Source organism: Schistocerca americana, chromosome 6 (assembly GCF_021461395.2).
Source record: "Schistocerca americana isolate TAMUIC-IGC-003095 chromosome 6, iqSchAmer2.1, whole genome shotgun sequence".
Taxonomy (NCBI): Eukaryota; Metazoa; Arthropoda; class Insecta; order Orthoptera; family Acrididae; genus Schistocerca; species Schistocerca americana.
Genome location: NC_060124.1, coordinates 639,568,991 through 639,591,294, shown reverse-complemented (window position 1 = coordinate 639,591,294; position 22,304 = coordinate 639,568,991).

Below are 22,304 nucleotides of genomic sequence, written 5' to 3'. Positions count from 1 at the left end.
CTCTTCTTACTGACTGTTTTGAACCATTCCTGTGACACTTGTTATAGATTCCGATGCTTCACTTCAGGTTAACTGTATCCCTCTGACCTTCTTTTTGACGATGAAATACAGAGATTGCATCGGAAATAAATACAAAATGCACAATGCCGACCTAAGTACAAGAAGACTGACTCTTCGTACTGACCATGTTTTGAACCATTCCTGTGACACTAGTTATAGATTACGATGATTCACTTCAGGTTTACTGTATCCCTCTGACATTCTTATTGACGATGAAACACTGAAATTGCATCGGAATTAAATACAAAAGGCACAATGCCGACTTAAGTACAAGAAGACTGACTCATCTTACTGACTATGTTTTGAACGATTTCTGTGACATTAGTTATTGATTCCGATGCTTCACTTCAGGTTTACTGTATCCTTTGGAACTTCTAATTGGCGACGAAATGCAGAAATAGCTTCGAAACTAAATACAAAAGGCACAATGCCGACTTAAGTACAAGAAGACTGACTCTTCTTACTGACTGTTTTGAACCATTCCTGTGACACTTGTTATAGATTCCGATGCTTCACTTCAGGTTTACTGTATCCCTCTGACCTTCTTTTTGACGATGAAATACAGAAATTGCATCGGAATTAAATACAAAATTCACAATGCCGACTTAAGTACAAGAAGACTGACTCTTCGTACTGACCATGTTTTGAACCATTCCTGCGACACTAGTTATAGATTACGATGATTCACATCTGGTTTACTGTATCCCTTGGACCTTCTTATTGACGATGAAACACAGATATTGCATCGGAATTAAATAGAAAAGGCACAATGCGGACTTAAGTACAAGAAGACTGACTCTTCTTACCGACTATGATTTAAACCATTCCTGTGACACTAGTTATAGATTCCGATGCTTCACTTCAGGTTTACTCAATCCCTCTGACCTTCTTATTGACGATGAAACACAGAAATTGCATCGGAAGTAAATAGAAAATTCACAATGCTGACTTAAGTACAAGAAGACTGACTCTTCTTACTGTCTATGTTTTGAACCATTCCTGTGACACTAGTTATAGATTCCGATGCTTCACTTCAGGTTTACTGTATCCCTTGGACCATCTTATTGACGATGAAACACAGAAATTGCATCGGAATTAAATAGAAAAGGCACAATGCCGACTTAAGTACAAGAAGACTGACTCTTCTTACTGACTATGTTTTGAACCATTCCTGTGACGCTAGTTACAAATTCCGATGCTTCACTTCAGGTTTACTGTATCCCTTGGACCTTCTTATTGACGATGAAACATATTGCATCAGAATTAAATACAAAAGGCACAATGCCGACTTAAGTACAAGAAGACTGACTCTTACTACTGTCTGTGTTTTGAACCATTCCTGTGTCACTAGTTACAGATTCCGATGCTTCACTTCAGGTTTACTGTATCCTTTGGACCGTCTAATTGGCGACGAAATGCAGAAAAAGCTTCGGAATTAAATACAAAAGGCACAATGCCGACTTAAGTACAAGAAGACTGACTCTTCCTACTGTCTATGATTTGAACGATTCCTGTGACATTAATTATAGATTCCGATGATTCACTTCAGGTTTACTGTATCATATGGACTTTCTTATTGACGATGAAACACAGAAAGTGCATCGGAATTAAATACAAAAGGCACAATGCCGACTTAAGTACAAGAAGACTGACCCTTCTTAATGTCTATGCTTTGAAAAATTTCTGTGACACTAGTTATAGATACAGATGCTTCACTTCTGGTTTACTGTATCCCTCTGACCTTCTTATTGACCATGAAGCACAGAAATAGCATCGGTATTAAATACAAATGGCACAATGAAGAACTTAAGTACAAGAAGACTGACTCTTCTTACTGACCATGTTTGGAACCATTCCTGTGACACTATAGATTACGATGATTCACTTCAGGTTTACTGTATCCCTCTCACATTCTTATTGACGATGAAACACTGAAATTGCATCGGAATTAAATACAAAAATCACAATGCCGACTTAAGTACAAGAAGACTGACTCTTCCTACTGTCTATGTTTTGAACCATTCCTATGACACTAGTTATAGATTCCGATGCTTCACTTCAGGTTTACTGTATCCCTTGGACGTTCTTATTGACGATGAAACACAGAAGTTGCATCGGAATTAAATAGGAAATGCACAATGCCGACTTAAGTACAAGAAGACTGACTCTTCTCACTGACTATGGTTTGAACCATTCCTGTGACGCTAGTTACAGATTCCGATGCTTCACTTCAGGTTTACTGTATCCCTTGGACCTTCTTATTGACGATGAAACACAGATATTGCATCAGAATTAAATACTAAAGGCACAATGCCGACTTAAGTACAAGAAGACTGACTCTTCCTACTGTCTATGTTTTGAACGATTTCAGTGACATTAGTTATTGATTCCGATGCTTCACTTCAGGTTTACTGTATCCTTTGGACCTTCTAATTGGCGACGGAATGCAGAAATAGCTTCGAAAGTAAATACAAAAGGCACAATGCCGACTTAAGTACAAGAAGACTGACTCTTCTTACTGACTGTTTTGAACCATTCCCGTGACACTTGTTATAGATTCCGATGCTTCACTTCAGGTTTACTGTATCCCTTGGACGTTCTTATTGACGATGAAACACAGATATTGCATCGGAATTAAATAGAAAAGGCACAATACCGACTTAAGTACAAGAAGACTGACTATTCTTACTGACTATGTTTTGAACCATTCCTGTGACACTAGTTATAGATTCCGATGCTTCCCTTCAGGTTTACTCAATCCCTCTGACCTTCTTATTGACGATGAAACACAGAAATTGCATCGGAAGTAAATAGAAAAGGCACAATGCTGACTTAACTACAAGAAGACCGACTCTTCTTACTGTCTATGTTTTGAACCATTCCTGTGACACTAGTTATAGATTCCGATGCTTCACTTCAGGTTTACTGTATCCCTTGGACCTTCTTATTGACAATGAAACACAGAAATTGCATCGGAATTAAATACAAAATGCACAATGCCGACTTAAGTACAAGAAGACTGACACTTCTTTCTGTCTATGTTTTGAACCATTCCTGTGACGCTAGTTACAGATTCCAAGGCTCCACTTCAGGGTTACTGTATCCCTCTGACATTCTTATTGACGATGAAACACTGAAATTGCATCGGAATTAAATAGAAAAGGCACAATGCCGACTTAAGTACAAGAAGACTGACTCTTCCTACTGTCTATGATTTGAACCATTCCTGTGACACTAGTTATAGATTCCAATGCTTCACTTCAGGTTTAATGTATCCCTTGGACGATCTTATTGACGATGAAACACAGAAATTGCATCCGAATTAAATAGAAAAGGCACAATGCCGACTTAAGTACAAGAAGACTGACTCTTCTTACTGACTATGTTTTGAACCATTCCTGTGACGCTAGTTACAGATTCCGATGCTTCACTTCAGGTTTACTGTATCCCTTGGACCTTCTTATTGACGATGAAACACAGATATTGCATCAGAATTAAATACAAAAGGCACAATGACGACTTAAATACAAGAAGACTGACTCTTACTACTGTCTGTAATTTGAACCATTCCTGTGTCACTAGTTACAGATTCCGATGCTTCACTTCAGGTTTACTGTATCCTTTGGACCGTCTAATTGGCGACGAAATGCAGAAAAAGCTTCGGAATTAAATACAAAAGGCACAATGCCGACTTAAGTACAAGAAGACTGACTCTTCTTACTGTCTGTTTTGAACCATTCCTGTGACACTTGTTATAGATTCCGTGGCTTCACTTCAGGTTTACTGTATCCCTCTGACCTTCTTATTGACCATGAGGCACAGAAATAGCATCGGTATTAAATACAAATGGCACAATGCCGACTTAAGTACAAGAAGACTGACACTTCTTACTGACTATGTTTTGAACCATTCCTGTGACACTAGTTATAGATTACGATGATTCACTACAGGTTTACTGTATCCCTTGGACCATCTTATTGACGATGAAACACAGAAATTGCATCGGAAAAAATTAGAAAAGGCACAATGCCGACTTAAGTACAAGAAGACTGACTCTTCTTACTGACCATGTTTGGAACCATTCCTGTGACACTAGTTATAGATTCCGATGCCTCACTTCAGGTTTTCTGTATCCCTCTGACCTTCTTATTGTCGATCAATCACAGATATTGCCTCGGAATTAAATATATAAGGCACAATGCCGACTTAAGTACAAGAAGACTGACTCTTCTTACTGACTATGTTTTGAACCATTCCTGTGACACTAGTTATAGATTCCGATGTTTCACTTCAGGTTCACTGTATCCCTGTGACCTTCTTATTGACGACGAAACACAGAAAGTGCATCGGAATTAAATAGAAAAGGCACAATGCCGACTTAAGTACAAGAAGACTGACTCTTCTTACTGTCTATGTTTTGAACCATTCCTGTGACACTAGTTATAGATTCCGATGCTTCACTTCAGGTTTACTGTGTCCCTGGGACCTACTTATTGACGATGAAACACAGAAATTTCATCAGAATTACATAGAAAAGGCACAATGCCGACTTAAGTACAAGAAGACTGACTCTTCTCTCTGTCTATGATTTGAACCATTCCTGTGACGCTAGTTACAGATTCCGATGCTTCACTTCAGGGTTACTGTATCCCTCTGACATTCTTATTGACGATGAAACACAGAAATTGCATCGGAATTAAACACAAAAGGCACAATGCCGACTTATGTATAAGAAGACTGACTCTTCTTACTGACTGTTTTGAACCATTCCTGTGACACCAGTTATAGATTCCGATGCTTCACTTCAGGTTTACTGTTTAACCTTGCTCCTTCTTATTGACGATGAAACACAGATATTGCATCGGAATTAAGTACAAAAGGCACAATGCCGACTTAAGTACAAGAAGACTAACCCTTCTTAATGTCTATGTCTTGAACCACTCCTGTGACACTAGTTATAGATTCCGATGCTTCACTACAGGTTTACTGTATAACTCTGACCTTCCTATTGACCATGAAACACAGAAATAGCATCGGTATTAAATACGAAAGGCACAATGCCGACTTAAGTACTAGAAGACTGACTCTTAGTACTGACTATGTTTTGAACCATTCCTGTGACACTAGTTATAGATTACGATGATTCACTTCAGGTTTACTGTATCCCTTGGACCTTCTTATTGACGATGAAACACAGAAATTGCATGGGAAAAAAATAGAAAAGGCACAATGCCGACTTAAGTACCAGAAGACTGACTCTTCTTACTGACTGTTTTGAACTATTCCTGTGACACTTGTTATAGATTCCATGGCTTAACTTCAGGTTTACTGTATCCCTCTGATCTTCTTTTTGACGATGAAACACAGATATTGCATTGGAATTAAATACAAATGGCACAATGCTGACTTAAGTACAAGAAGACTGACTCTTCGCACTGACTATGTTTTGAACCATTCCTGTGACACTACTTATAGATTACGATGATTCACTTCTGGTTTACTGTATCCCTTGGACCTTCTTATTGACGATGAAATACAGAAATTGGATCGGAAAAAATAGAAAAGGCACAATGCCGACTTAAGTAAAAGAAGACTGATTCTTCTTACTGACTATGCTTGGAACCATTCCTGTGACACTAGTTATAAATGCCGATGTTTCACTTCAGGTTTACTGTATCCCTGTGACCTTTTTATTGACGACGAAACACAGAAATTGCATCGGAATTAAATAGAAAAGGCACAATGCCGACTTAAGTACAAGAAGACTGACTCTTCCTACTGGCTATGTTTTGAACCATTCCTGTGACACTAGTTACGGATTCCGATGCTTCACTTCAGGTTTACTGTATCCCACTGACCTTCTTTTTGACGATGAAAGACAGAAATTGCATCGGAATTGAATACAAAAGGCACAATGCCGACTTAAGTACAAGAAGACTGACTCTTCTTACTGACTATGTTTTGAACCATTCCCGCGACGCTAGTTACAGATTCCGATGCTTTACTTCAGGTTTACTGTATCCCTCGGACCTTCTTATTGACGATGAAACACAGATATTGCATCGGAATTAAATACAAAAGGCAAAATGCCGACTTAAGTACAAGAAGACTGACCCTTACTACTGTCCATGTTTTGAACCATTCCTGTGTCACTAGATACAGATTCCGATGCTTCACTTCAGGTTTACTGTATCCCTCTGACCTTCGTTTTGACGATGAAACACAGAAATTGCATCGGAATTAAATACAAAAGGCACAATGCCGACTTAAGTACAAGAAGACTGACTCTTCCTACTGTCTATGTTTTGAACGATTCCTGTGACATTAGTTATTGATTCCGATGCTTCACTTCAGGTTTACTGGATCCTTTGGACCTTCTAATTGGCGACGAAATGCAGAAATAGCTTCGGATTTAAATACAAAAGGCACATTGCCGACTTAAGTACAAGATGACTGACTCTTCTTACTGACTGCTTTGAACCATTCCTGTGACACTTGTTATAGATTCCGTGGCTTCACTTCAGGTTTACTGTATCCCTCTGACCTTCTTATTGACCATGAAACACAGAAATAGCATCGGTATTAAGTACAAAAGGCACAATGCCGACTTAAGTACAAGAAAACTGACTCTTCTTACAGTCTATGCTTTGAACCATTCCTGTGACACTAGTTACAGATTCCGATGCTTTATTTCAAGTTTACTGTATTCCTCTGACCCTCTTAGTGACGATGAAAGACAGAAATTGCATCGGAATTAAATACAAAAGGCACAATGCCGACATAAGTACAAGAAAACTGACTCTTCTTACTGTCTATGTTTTGAACTATTCCTGTGACACTAGTTATAAATTCCGATGCATAACTTCAGGTTTACTGTATCCCTATGAACTTCTTATTGACGATGAAACACAGAAATTGCATCGGAATTAAATACAAAAGGCACAATGCCGACTTATGTACAAGAAAACTGACTCTACTTACTGTCTATATTTTGAACTATTCATGTGAGACTAGTAATAGATTCCGATGCTTCACTTCAGGTTTACTGTATACCTCTGACCTTCTTATTGACGATGAAACACTGAAATTGCAACGGAATTACATAAAAAAGGCACAATGCCGACTTAAGTTCATGAATACTGACTCTTCTTATTGTCTATGTTTTGAACCATTCCTGTGACACTAGTTATAGTTTCCGATGATTCACTTCAGGTTTACTGTATCCCTATGAACTTCTTATTGACGATGAAACACAGAAATTGCATCGGAATTAAATACAAAAGGCACAATGCCGACTTATGTACAAGAAAACTGACTCTTCTTACTGTCTATATTTTGAACTATTCATGTGAGACTAGTAATAGATTCCGATGCTTCACTTCAGGTTTACTGTATACCTCTGACCTTCTTATTGACGATGAAAAACAGAAATTGCATCGGAATTAAATACAAATGGCACAATGCCGACTTAAGTACAAGAAAACTGACTCTTCTTACTGTCTGTGTTTTGAACCATTCCTGTGACACTAGTTATAGATTCCGTTGCTTCGCATCCGGTTTACTGTATCCCTCTGACCTTGTTATTGACGATGAAACACAGAAATAGCTTCGGAATTAAATACAAAAGGCACAATGCCGACTTATGTACAAGAAAACTGACTCTTCTTACTGTCTATATTTTGAACTATTCATGTGAGACTAGTAATAGATTCCGATGCTTCACTTCAGGTTTACTGTATACCTCTGACCTTCTTATTGACGATGAAACACAGAAATTGCATCGGAATTAAATACAAAACTCACAATGCCGACTTATGTACAAGAAAACTGACTCTTCTTACTGTCTATATTTTGAACTATTCATGTAAGACTAGTAATAGATTCCGATGCTTCACTTCAGGTTTACTGTATACCTCTGACCTTCTTATTGACGATGAAACACAGAAATTGCATCGGAATTAAATACAAATGGCACAATGCCGACTTACGTACAAGAAAACTGACTGTTCTTACTGTCTGTGTTTTGAACCATTCCTGTGACACTAGTTATAGATTCCGTTGCTTCGCATCCGGTTTACTCTATCCCTCTGACCTTCTTATTGACGATGAAACACAGAAATAGCTTCGGAATTAAATACAAAAGGCACAATGCCGACTTAGGTACAAGATAACTGACTCTTCTTACTGTCTATGTGTTCTGCCACTCATGTGACACCAGTTATAGATTCCGATGCTTCACTACAATTTTACTGTATCCCTCCGACCTTCTTATTGACGATGAATCACAGAAATTGCATCGAAATTAAATACAAAAAGCACAATGCCGACTTAAGTACAAGAAAACTGACTCTTCTTACTGTCTATATTGTAACCATTCCTGTGACACTAGTTATAGATTCCGGTTTTTCACTTCAGGTTTACTGTATCCCTCTGTCCTTCTTATTGACGAGGAAACACAGAAATTGCATCAGAATTAAATACAAAAGGCACAATGCCGACTTAAGTACAAGAAAACTGACTCTCCTTACTGTCTATGATTTGAACCATTCCAGTCACAATAGTTATAGATTCCGATGCTTCACTTCAGGTTTACTCTATCTATCTGACCTTCTTATTGACGATGAAACACAGATATTCCATCGGAATTAAATACAAAAAGCAAAATGCCGACTTAAGTACAAGAAAACTGACTCTTCTTACTGTCTAAGTTTTGAACCATTCCTGTGACACTAGATATAGTTTCCGATGATTCACTTCAGCTTTACTGTATCCCTCTGGCCTTGTTATTGACGATGAAACACAGAAATTTCATCGGAATTAAATACATAAGGCACAATTCCGACTTAAGTACAAGAAAACTGACTCTTGTTACTGTCTATGTTTTGAACCATTCCTGTGACACTAGTTATAGATTCCGATGCTTCACTTCCGGTTTGCTGTATCCCTCTGACCTTCTTATTGACGATGAAACACAGAGATAGCATCGGAATTAAATACAAAAGGCACAATGCCGACTTAAGTACAAGATAACTGACTCTTCTTACTGTCTATGTGTTGAACCATTCATGTGACACCAGTTATAGATTCCGATGCTCCACTTCATTTTTACTGAATCCCTCTGACCTTCTTATTGACGATGAACACAGAAATTGCATCGGAATTAAATACAAAATGCACAATGCCGACTTAAGTACACGAAAACTGACTCTTCTTTACTGTCTATGTTTTAACCATTCCTGTGACACTAGTTATATATTCCGATGCTTCACTTCTGGTTTACTGTATCCCTCCGACCTTCATATTGACGATGAAACACAGAAATTGCATCGGAGTTAAATACAAAAGGAACAATGTCGACTTAAGTACAAGAAAACTGACTTTTCTTACAGTCTATGCTTTGAACCATTCCTGTGACCCAAGTTATAGATTCCGATGCTTCACTTCAGGTTTACTGTATCCCTCTGACCTTCTTATTGACGATGAAACACAGATATTGCGTCGGAACTAAATACAAATGGCACAATGACGACTTAAGTACAAGAAAACTGACTATTCTTACTGTCTATGTTTTGAACCATTCCTGTGACACCAGTTATAGATTCCGATGCTTCACTTCATTTTTCCTGTATCCCTCTGACCTTCTTATTGACGATGAAACACAGATATTGCACCGGAATTAAATACAAAAGGCACAATGCCGACTTAAGTACAAAAAGACTGACTCTTCCTACTGGCTATGTTTTGAACCATTCCTGTGACACTAGTTACGGATTCCGATGCTTCACTTCAGGTTTACTGTATCCCTCCGACCTTTTTTTTGACGAAGAAACACAGAAATTGCATCGGAATAAAATACAAAAGGCACAATGCCGACTTAAGTACAAGAAGACTGACTCTTCTTACTGACTATGTTTTGAACCATTCCTGTGACGCTAGTTGCAGATTCCGATGCTTCACTTCAGGTTTACTGTATCCCTCTGACCTTCTTTTTGACGATGAAACACAGAAATTGCATCGGAATTAAATACAAAAGGCACAATGCCGACTTAAGTGCAAGATGACTGACTCTTCCTACTGTCTATGTTTTGAACGATTCCTGTGACATTAGTCATTGATTCCGATGCTTCACTTCAGGTTTACTGTATCCTTTGGACCTTCTAATTGGCGACGAAATGCAGAAATTGCTTCGGAATTAAATACAAACGGCACAATGCCGACTTAAGTACAAGAAGACTGACTCTTCTTACTGACTGCTTTGAACCATTCCTGTGACACTTGTTATAGATTCCGTGGCTTCACTTCAGGTTTACTGTATCCCTCTGACCTTTTTTTTGACGATGAAACACAGAAATTGCACCGGAATTAAATACAAGTGGCACAATGCCGACTTAAGTACAAGAAGACTGGCTCTTCCTACTGTCTATGCTTTGAACGATTCCAGTGACATTAATTATAGATTCCGATGCTTCACTTCAGGTTTACTGTATCCTATGGACCTTCTTATTGACGATGAAACACAGAAAATGCATCGGAATTAAATACAAAAGGCACAATGCCGACTTAAGTACAAGAAGACTGACTCTTCTTACTGTCTAAGTTTTGAACCAATCCTGTGACACTAATTATAGATTCCGATGCTTCACTTCAGGTTTACTGTATAACCTTGCACCATCTTATTGACGATGAAACACAGAAATTGCATCGGAATTAAGTACAAATGGCACAATTCCGACTTAAGTACAAGAAGACTAACCCTTCTTAATGTCTATGTTTTGAACCATTCCTGTGACACTAGTTATAGATTCCCATGCTTCACTTCAGGTTTACTGTATCCCTCTGACCTTCCTATTGACCATGAAACACAGAAATAGCATCGGTATTAAATACAAAAGGCACAATGCCGACTTAAGTACAAGAAGACTGACTCTTCGTACTGACTATGTTTTGAACCATTCCTGTGACACTAGTTATAGATTACGATGATTCACTTCAGGTTTACTGTATCCCTTGGACCTTCTTATTGACGACGAAACACATAAATTGCGTGGGAAAAAAATAGAAAAGGCACAATGCCGACTTAAGTACAAGATGACTGACTCTACTTACTGACTATGTTTGGAACCATTCCTGTGACACTAGTTATAGATTCCGATGCCTCACTTCAGGATTTTTGTATTCCTCTGACCTTCTTATTGACGATGAAACACAGATATTGCATCGGAATTAAATAGATAAGGCACAATGCTGACTTAAGTACAAGAGGACTGACTCTTCTTGCTGTCTATGTTTTGAACTATTCCAGTGACACTAGTTATAGATTCCGATGCTTCACTTCAGGTTTACTGTATCCCTTGGACCTTCTTATCGACGATGAAACACAGAAATTGCATCGGAATTAAATAGAAAAGGCACAATGCCCACTTAAGTACAAGAAGACTGACTCTTCTTTCAGTCTATGCTTTGAACCATTCCTGTGACGCTAGTTACAGATTCCGATGCTTCACTTCAGGGTTACTGTTTATGTCTGACATTCTTATTGACGATGAAACACTGATATTGCATCGGAAATAAATAGAAAAGGTACAATGCCGACTTAAGTACAAGAAGACTGACTCTTCCTACTGTCTATGTTTTGAACCATTCCTGTGACACTAGTTATAGATTCCGATGCTTCACTTCAATTTTTACTGTATCCCTAGGACCTTCTTATTGACGATGAAATACAGAAATTGCATCGGAATTAAATACAAAAGGCACAATGCCGACATAACTACAAAAAGACTGACTCTTCCTACTGTCTATGTTTTTGAACGATTCCTGTGACATTAGATATAGATTCCGATGCTTCACTTCAGGTTTACTGTATCCCTCTGACCTTCTCATTGACAATAAAACACAGAAATTGCATCGGAATTAAATAGAAAAGGTACAATGCCGACTTAAGTACAAGAAGACTGACTCTTCCTACTGTCTATGATTTGAACCATTCCAGTCACAATAGTTATAGATTCCGATGCTTCACTTCAGGTTTACTCTATCTATCTGACCTTCTTATTGACGATGAAACACAGATATTCCATCGGAATTAAATACAAAAAGCAAAATGCCGACTTAAGTACAAGAAAACTGACTCTTCTTACTGTCTAAGTTTTGAACCATTCCTGTGACACTAGATATAGTTTCCGATGATTCACTTCAGCTTTACTGTATCCCTCTGGCCTTGTTATTGACGATGAAACACAGAAATTTCATCGGAATTAAATACATAAGGCACAATTCCGACTAAAGTACAAGATAACTGACTCTTGTTACTGTCTATGTTTTGAACCATTCCTGTGACACTAGTTATAGATTCCGATGCTTCACTTCCGGTTTGCTGTATCCCTCTGACCTTCTTATTGACGATGAAACACAGAGATAGCATCGGAATTAAATTCAAAAGGCACAATGCCGACTTAAGTACAAGATAACTGACTCTTCTTACTGTCTATGTGTTGAACCATTCATGTGACACCAGTTATAGATTCCGATGCTCCACTTCATTTTTACTGAATCCCTCTGACCTTCTTATTGACGATGAACACAGAAATTGCATCGGAATTAAATACAAAATGCACAATGCCGACTTAAGTACACGAAAACTGACTCTTCTTTACTGTCTATGTTTTAACCATTCCTGTGACACTAGTTATAGATTCCGATGCTTCACTTCAATTTTTACTGTATCCCTAGGACCTTCTTATTGACGATGAAATACAGAAATTGCATCGGAATTAAATACAAAAGGCACAATGCCGACATAACTACAAAAAGACTGACTCTTCCTACTGTCTATGTTTTTGAACGATTCCTGTGACATTAGATATAGATTCCGATGCTTCACTTCAGGTTTACTGTATCCCTCTGACCTTCTCATTGACAATAAAACACAGAAATTGCATCGGAATTAAATAGAAAAGGTACAATGCCGACTTAAGTACAAGAAGACTGACTCTTCCTACTGTCTATGATTTGAACCATTCCAGTCACAATAGTTATAGATTCCGATGCTTCACTTCAGGTTTACTCTATCTATCTGACCTTCTTATTGACGATGAAACACAGATATTCCATCGGAATTAAATACAAAAAGCAAAATGCCGACTTAAGTACAAGAAAACTGACTCTTCTTACTGTCTAAGTTTTGAACCATTCCTGTGACACTAGATATAGTTACCTATGATTCACTTCAGCTTTACTGTATCCCTCTGGCCTTGTTATTGACGATGAAACACAGAAATTTCATCGGAATTAAATACATAAGGCACAATTCCGACTTAAGTACAAGATAACTGACTCTTGTTACTGTCTATGTTTTGAACCATTCCTGTGACACTAGTTATAGATTCCGATGCTTCACTTCCGGTTTGCTGTATCCCTCTGACCTTCTTATTGACGATGAAACACAGAGATAGCATCGGAATTAAATTCAAAAGGCACAATGCCGACTTAAGTACAAGATAACTGACTCTTCTTACTGTCTATGTGTTGAACCATTCATGTGACACCAGTTATAGATTCCGATGCTCCACTTCATTTTTACTGAATCCCTCTGACCTTCTTATTGACGATGAACACAGTAATTGCATCGGAATTAAATACAAAATGCACAATGCCGACTTAAGTACACGAAAACTGACTCTTCTTTACTGTCTATGTTTTAACCATTCCTGTGACACTAGTTATATATTCCGATGCTTCACTTCTGGTTTACTGTATCCCTCTGACCTTCATATTGACGATGAAACACAGAAATTGCATCGGAGTTAAATACAAAAGGAACAATGTCGACTTAAGTACAAGAAAACTGACTTTTCTTACAGTCTATGCTTTGAACCATTCCTGTGACACAAGTTATAGATTCCGATGCTTCACTTCAGGTTTACTGTATCCCTCTGACGTTCTTATTGACGATGAAACACAGATATTGCGTCGGAACTAAATACAAATGGCACAATGACGACTTAAGTACAAGAAAACTGACTATTCTTACTGTCTATGTTTTGAACCATTCCTGTGACACCAGTTATAGATTCCGATGCTTCACTTCATTTTTCCTGTATCCCTCTGATCTTCTTATTGACGATGAAACACAGATATTGCACCGGAATTAAATACAAAAGGCACAATGAAGACTTAAGTACAAAAAGACTGACTCTTCCTACTGGCTATGTTTTGAACCATTCCTGTGACACTAGTTACGGATTCCGATGCTTCACTTCAGGTTTACTGTATCCCTCCGACCTTTTTGTTGACGAAGAAACACAGAAATTGCATCGGAATAAAATACAAAAGGCACAATGCCGACTTAAGTACAAGAAGACTGACTCTTCTTACTGACTATGTTTTGAACCATTCCTGTGACGCTAGTTGCAGATTCCGATGCTTCACTTCAGGTTTACTGTATCCCTCTGACCTTCTTTTTGACGATGAAACACAGAAATTGCATCGGAATTAAATACAAGAGGCACAATGCCGACTTAAGTGCAAGAAGACTGACTCTTCCTACTGTCTATGTTTTGAACGATTCCTGTGACATTAGTCATTGATTCCGATGCTTAACTTCAGGTTTACTGTATCCTTTGGACCTTCTAATTGGCGACGAAATGCAGAAATTGCTTCGGAATTAAATACAAACGGCACAATGCCGACTTAAGTACAAGAAGACTGACTCTTCTTACTGACTGCTTTGAACCATTCCTGTGACACTTGTTATAGATTCCGTGGCTTCACTTCAGGTTTACTGTATCCCTCTGACCTTTTTTTTGACGATGAAACACAGAAATTGCACCGGAATTAAATACAAGTGGCACAATGCCGACTTAAGTACAAGAAGACTGGCTCTTCCTACTGTCTATGCTTTGAACGATTCCAGTGACATTAATTATAGATTCCGATGCTTCACTTCAGGTTTACTGTATCCTATGGACCTTCTTATTGACGATGAAACACAGAAAATGCATCGGAATTAAATACAAAAGGCACAATGCCGACATAAGTACAAGAAGACTGACTCTTCTTACTGTCTAAGTTTTGAACCAATCCTGTGACACTAATTATAGATTCCGATGCTTCACTTCAGGTTTACTGTATAACCTTGCACCATCTTATTGAGGATGAAACACAGAAATTGCATCGGAATTAAGTACAAATGGCACAATTCCGACTTAAGTACAAGAAGACTAACCCTTCTTAATGTCTATGTTTTGAACCATTCCTGTGACACTAGTTATAGATTCCCATGCTTCACTTCAGGTTTACTGTATCCCTCTGACCTTCCTATTGACCATGAAACACAGAAATAGCATCGGTATTAAATACAAAAGGCACAATGCCGACTTAAGTACAAGAAGACTGACTCTTCGTACTGACTATGTTTTGAACCATTCCTGTGACACTAGTTATAGATTACGATGATTCACTTCAGGTTTACTGTATCCCTTGGACCCTCTTATTGACGACGAAACACATAAATTGCGTGGGAAAAAAATAGAAAAGGCACAATGCCGACTTAAGTACAAGATGACTGACTCTACTTACTGACTATGTTTGGGACCATTCCTGTGACACTAGTTATAGATTCCGATGCCTCACTTCAGGATTTTTGTATTCCTCTGACCTTCTTATTGACGATGAAACACAGATATTGCATCGGAATTAAATAGATAAGGCACAATGCTGACTTAAGTACAAGAGGACTGACTCTTCTTACTGTCTATGTTTTGAACTATTCCAGTGACACTAGTTATAGATTCCGATGCTTCACTTCAGGTTTACTGTATCCCTTGGACCTTCTTATCGACGATGAAACACAGAAATTGCATCGGAATTAAATAGAAAAGGCACAATGCCCACTTAAGTACAAGAAGACTGACTCTTCTTTCAGTCTATGCTTTGAACCATTCCTGTAACGCTAGTTACAGATTCCGATGCTTCACTTCAGGGTTACTGTTTATGTCTGACATTCTTATTGACGATGAAACACTGATATTGCATCGGAAATAAATAGAAAAGGTACAATGCCGACTTAAGTACAAGAAGACTGACTCTTCCTACTGTCTATGTTTTGAACCATTCCTGTGACACTAGTTATAGATTCCGATGCTTCACTTCAATTTTTACTGTATCCCTAGGACCTTCTTATTGACGATGAAATACAGAAATTGCATCGGAATTAAATACAAAAGGCACAATGCCGACATAACTACAAAAAGACTGACTCTTCCTACTGTCTATGTTTTTGAACGATTCCTGTGACATTAGATATAGATTCCGATGCTTCACTTCAGGTTTACTGTATCCCTCTGACCTTCTCATTGACAATAAAACACAGAAATTGCATCGGAATTAAATAGAAAAGGCACAATGCCGACTTAAGTACAAGCAGACTGACTCTTCTTTCTGTCTATGTTTTGAACCATTCCTGTGACGCTAGTTACAGATTCCGATGCTTCACTTCAGGGTTACTGTATCCCTCTGACATTCTTATTGACGATGAGAACCTGAAGTTGCATCGGAAGTAAATAGAAAAGGTCCATTGCCGACTTAAGTACAATAAGACTGACTCTTCCTACTGTCAATGTTTCGAACGATTCCTGTGACATTAGTTATTGATTCCGATGCTTCACTTCAGGTTTACTGTATCCTTTGGTCCTTCTAATTGGCGACGAAATGCAGAAATAGCTCCGGAATTAAATACAAAAGGCACAATGCCGACTTAAGTACAAGATGACTGACTCTTCTTACTGACTGTTTTGAGCCATTCCTGTGACACTTGTTATAGATTCCGTGGCTTCACTTCAGGTTTACTGTATCCCTCTGACCTTCTTTTTTACGACGAAACACAGAAATTGCATCGGAATTAAATACAAAAGGCACAATGCCGACTTAAGTACAAGAAGACCGACTCTTCGTACTGACTATGTTTTGAACCATTCCTGTGACACTAGTTATAGATTACGATGATTCACTTCAGGTTTACTGTTTCCCTTGGAACTTCTTATTGACGATGAAACACAGAAATTGCATCGGAAAAAAATAGAAAAGGCACAATGCCGACTTAAGTACAACAAGACAGATTCTTCTTACTGACTATGTTTGGAACCATTCCTGTGACACTAGTTATAAATTCCGATGTTTCACTTCAGGTTTACTGTATCCCTGTGACCTTTTTATTGACGACGAAACACAGAAATTGCATCGGAATTAAATAGAAAAGGCACAATGCCGACTTAAGTACAAGAAGACTGACTCTTCCTACTGGCTATGCTTTGAACCATTCCTGTGACACTAGTTACGGATTCCGATGCTTCACTTCAGGTTTACTGTATCCCTCTGACCTTCTTTTTGACGATGAAACACAGAAATTGCATCGGAATTAAATACAAAAGGCACAATGCCGACTAAAGTACAAGAAGACTGACTCTTCTTACTGACTATGTTTTGAACCATTCCTGTGACGCTAGTTACAGATTCCGATGCTTTACTTCAGGTTTACTGTAACCCTTGGACCTTCTTATTGACGATGAAACACAGATATTGCATCGGAATTAAATAGAAAAGGCACAATGCCGACTTAAGTACAAGAAGACTGACTCTTACTACTGTCTATGTTTTGAACCATTCCTGTATCACTAGTTACAGATCCCGATGCTTCACTTCAGGTTTACTGTATCCCTCTGACCTTCTTTTTGACGATGAAACACAGAAATTGCATCAGAATCAAATACAAGAGGCACAATGCCGACTTAAGTACAAGAAGACTGACTCATCCTACTGTCTATGTTTTGAACGATTCCTGTGACATTAGTTATTGATTCCGATGCTTCACTTCAGGTTTACTGTATCCTTTGGACCTTCTAATTGATGACGAAATGCAGAAATAGCTTCGGAATTAAATACAAAAGGCACAATGCCGACTTAAGTACAAGAAGACTGACTCTGCTTACTGACTGTTTTGAACCATTCCTGTGACTCTTGTTATAGATTCCGTGGCTTCGTTTCAGGTTAACTGTATCCCTCTGACCTTCTTTTTGACGATGAAACAGAGAAATTGCATCGGAATTAAATACAAAAGGCACAATGCCGACTTAAGTACAAGAAGACTGACTCTTCCTACTGTCTATGTTTTGAACGATTCCTGTGACATTAATTATAGATTCCGATGCTTCACTTCAGGTTTACTGTATCCTATGGACCTTCTTATTGACGATGAAACACAGGAAATGCATCGGAATTAAATACAAAAAGCACAATGCCGACTTAAGTACAAGAAGACTGACTTTTCTTACTGTCTAAGTTTTGAACCAATCCTGTGACACTAGTTATAGATTTCGATGCTTCACTTCAGATTTACTGTATAACCTTGCACCTTCTTATTGACGATGAAACACAGATATTGCATCGGAATTAAGTACAAAAGGCACAATGCCGACTTAAGTACAAGAAGACTAACCCTTCTTAATGTCTATGTTTTGAACCATTCCTGTGACACTAGTTATAGATTCCGATGCTTCACTTCAGGTTTACTGTATCCCTCTGACCTTCTTATTGACCATGAAACACAGAAATAGCATCGGTATTAAATAAAAAAGGCACAATGCCGACTTAAGTACAAGAAGACTGACTCTTCGTACTGACTATGTTTTGAACCATTCCTGTGACACTAGTTATACATTACGATGACTCACTTCAGGTTTACTGTATCCCTCTGACCTTGACGATGAAACACAGATATTGCATCGGAATTGAATAGATAAGGCACAATGCCGACTTAAGTACAAGAAGACTGACTCTTCTTACTGACTATGTTTTGAACCATTTTTGTGACACTAGTTATAAATTCCGATGTTTCACTTCAGGTTTACTGTATCCCTGTGACCTTTTTATTGACGACGAAACACAGAAATTGCATCGGAATTAATAGAAAAGGCAATATGCCGACTTAAGTACAAGAAGACTGACTCTTCTTACTGTCTATGTTTTGAACCATTCCTGTCACAATAGTTATAGATTCCGATGCTTCACTTCAGGTTTACTGTATCCCTGCGAACTTCTTATTGACGATGAAACACAGAAATTGCATCGGAATTACATAGAAAAGGCACAATGCCGACTTAAGTACAAGAAGACTGACTCTTATTTCTGTCTATGTTTTGAACCATTCCTGTGACGCTAGTTACAGATTCCGATGCTTCACTTCAGGGTTACTGTATCCCTCTGACATTCTTATTGACAATGAAACAGAGAAATTGCATCGGAATTAAATACAAAAGGCACAATGCCGACTTAAGTACAAAAAGACTGACTCATCCTACTGTCTATGTTTTGAATCATTCCTGTGACACTAGTTACAGATTCCGATGCTTCACTTCAGGTTTAATGTATCCCTCTGACCTTCTTTTTGACGATGAAACACAGAAATTTCATCGGACTTAAATACAAAAGGCACAATGCCGACTTAAGTACAAGAAGACTGACACTTCCTACTGTCTATGTTTTGAACGATTCCTGTGACATTAGTTATAGATTCCGACGCTTCACTTCAGGTTTACTGTGTCCTTTGGACCTTCTTATTGGCGACGAAGTATAGAAATTGCATCGGAATTAAATACAAAAGGGACAATGCCGACTTATGTACAAGAAGACTGACTCTTCTTACTGACTGTTTAGAACCATTCCTGTGACACTAGTTATAGATTCCGATGCTTCACTTCATGTTTACTGTATCCTTTGGTCCTTCTTATTGGCGACGAAATACAGAAATTGCATTGGAATTAAATACAAAACTCACATTGCCGACTTAAGTACAAGAAGGCTGACTCTTCTTACAGTCTATGATTTGAACCATTCCTGTGACACTAGTTATAGATTCCGATGCTTCACTTCAGGTTTACTGTATCCCTTGGACCTTCTTATTGACGATGAAACACAGAAAATGCATCGGAATTAAATACAAAAGGCACGATGCCGACTTAAGTACAAGAAGATTGACTCTTCTTACTGACTGCTTTGAACCATTCCTGTGACACTAGCTATAGATTCCGATGCTTCACTTCAGGTTTACTGTTTCCCTCGGACCTTCTTATTGACGATGAAACACAGAAATTGCATCGGAATTAAATACAAAAGGCACAATGCCAACTTAAGTACAAGAAGACTGACTCTTCTTACTGTCTATGTTTTGACCTATTCCTGTGACACTAGTTATAGATTCCGATGCTTCACTTCAGGTTTACTGTATCAGTTGCACCTTCTTATTTACGATGAAACACAGATATTGCATCGGAATTAAATACAAAAGGCACAATGCCGACTTAAGTACAAGAAGACTGACCCTTCTTACTGTCTATGTTTAGAACCTTTCCTGTGACACTAGTTATAGATTCCGATGCATCACTTCTGGTTCACTGTATCCCTCTCACATTCTTATTGACGATGAAACACAGAAATTGCGTCGGAATTAAATACAAAAGGCACAATGCCGACTTAAGTACAAGATGACTGACTCTTCTTACTGACTGTTTTGAGCCATTCCTGTGACACTTGTTATACATTCCGTGGCTTCACTTCAGGTTTACTGTATCCCTCTGACCTTCTTTTTGGCGACGAAACACAGAAATTGCATCGGAATTAAATACAAAAGGCACAATGCCGACTTAAGTACAAGAAGACCGACTCTTCGTACTGACTATGTTTTGAACCATTCCTGTGACACTAGTTATAGATTACGATGATTCACTTCAGGTTTACTGTATCCCTTGGAACTTCTTATTGACGATGAAACACAGAAATTGCATCGGAAAAAAATAGAAAAGGCACAATGCCGACTTAAGTACAATAAGACTGATTCTTCTTACTGACTATGTTTTTAACCATTCCTGTGACACTAGTTATAAATTCCGATGTTTCACTTCAGGTTTACTGTATCCCTGTGACCTTTTTATTGACGACGAAACACAGAAATTGCATCGGAATTAAATAGAAAGGCACAATGCCGACTTAAGTACAAGAAGACTGACTCTTCCTACAGGCTATGCTTTGAACCATTCCTGTGACACGAGTTACGGATTCCGATGCTTCACTTCAGGTTTACTGTATCCCTCTGACCTTCTTTTTGACGATGAAACACAGAAATTGCATCGGAATTAAATACAAAAGGCACAATGCCGACTTAAGTACAAGAAGACTGACTCTTCTTACCGACTATGTTTTGAACCATTCCTGTGACGCTAGTTACAGATTCCGATGCTTTACTTCAGGTTTACTGTAACCCTTGGACCTTCTTATTGACGATGAAACACAGATATTGCATCGGAATTAAATAGAAAAGGCACAATGCCAACTTAAGTACGAGAAGACTGACTCTTACTACTGTCTATGTTTTGAACCATTCCTGTGTCACTAGTTACAGATCCCGATGCTTCACTTCAGGTTTACTGTATCCCTCTGACCTTCTTTTTGACGATGACACACAGAAATTGCATCAGAATCAAATACAAGAGGCACAATGCCGACTTAAGTACAAGAAGACTGACTCATCCTACTGTCTATGTTTTGAACGATTCCTGTGACATTAATTATAGATTCCGATGCTTCACTTCAGGTTTACTGTATCCTATGGACCTTCTTATTGACGATGAAACACAGAAAATGCATCGGAATTAAATACAAAAAGCACAATGCCGACTTAAGTACAAGAAGACTGACTCTTCTTACTGTCTAAGTTTTGAACCAATCCTGTGACACTAGTTATAGATTTCGATGCTTCACTTCAGATTTACTGTATAACCTTGCACCTTCTTATTGACGATGAAACACAGATATTGCATCGGAATTAAGTACAAAGGGCACAATGCCGACTTAAGTACAAGAAGACTAACCCTTCTTAATGTCTATGTTTTGAACCATTCCTGTGACACTAGTTATAGATTCCGATGCTTCACTTCAGGTTTACTGTATCCCTCTGACCTTCTTATTGACCATGAAACACAGAAATAGCATCGGTATTAAATACAAAAGGCACAATGCCGACTTAAGTACAAGAAGACTGACTCATCGTACTGACTATGTTTTGAACCATTCCTGTGACACTAGTTATACATTACGATGACTAACTTCAGGTTTACTGTATCCCTCTGACATTCTTATTGACGATGAAACACAGATATTGCATCGGAATTGAATAGATAAGGCACAATGCCGAC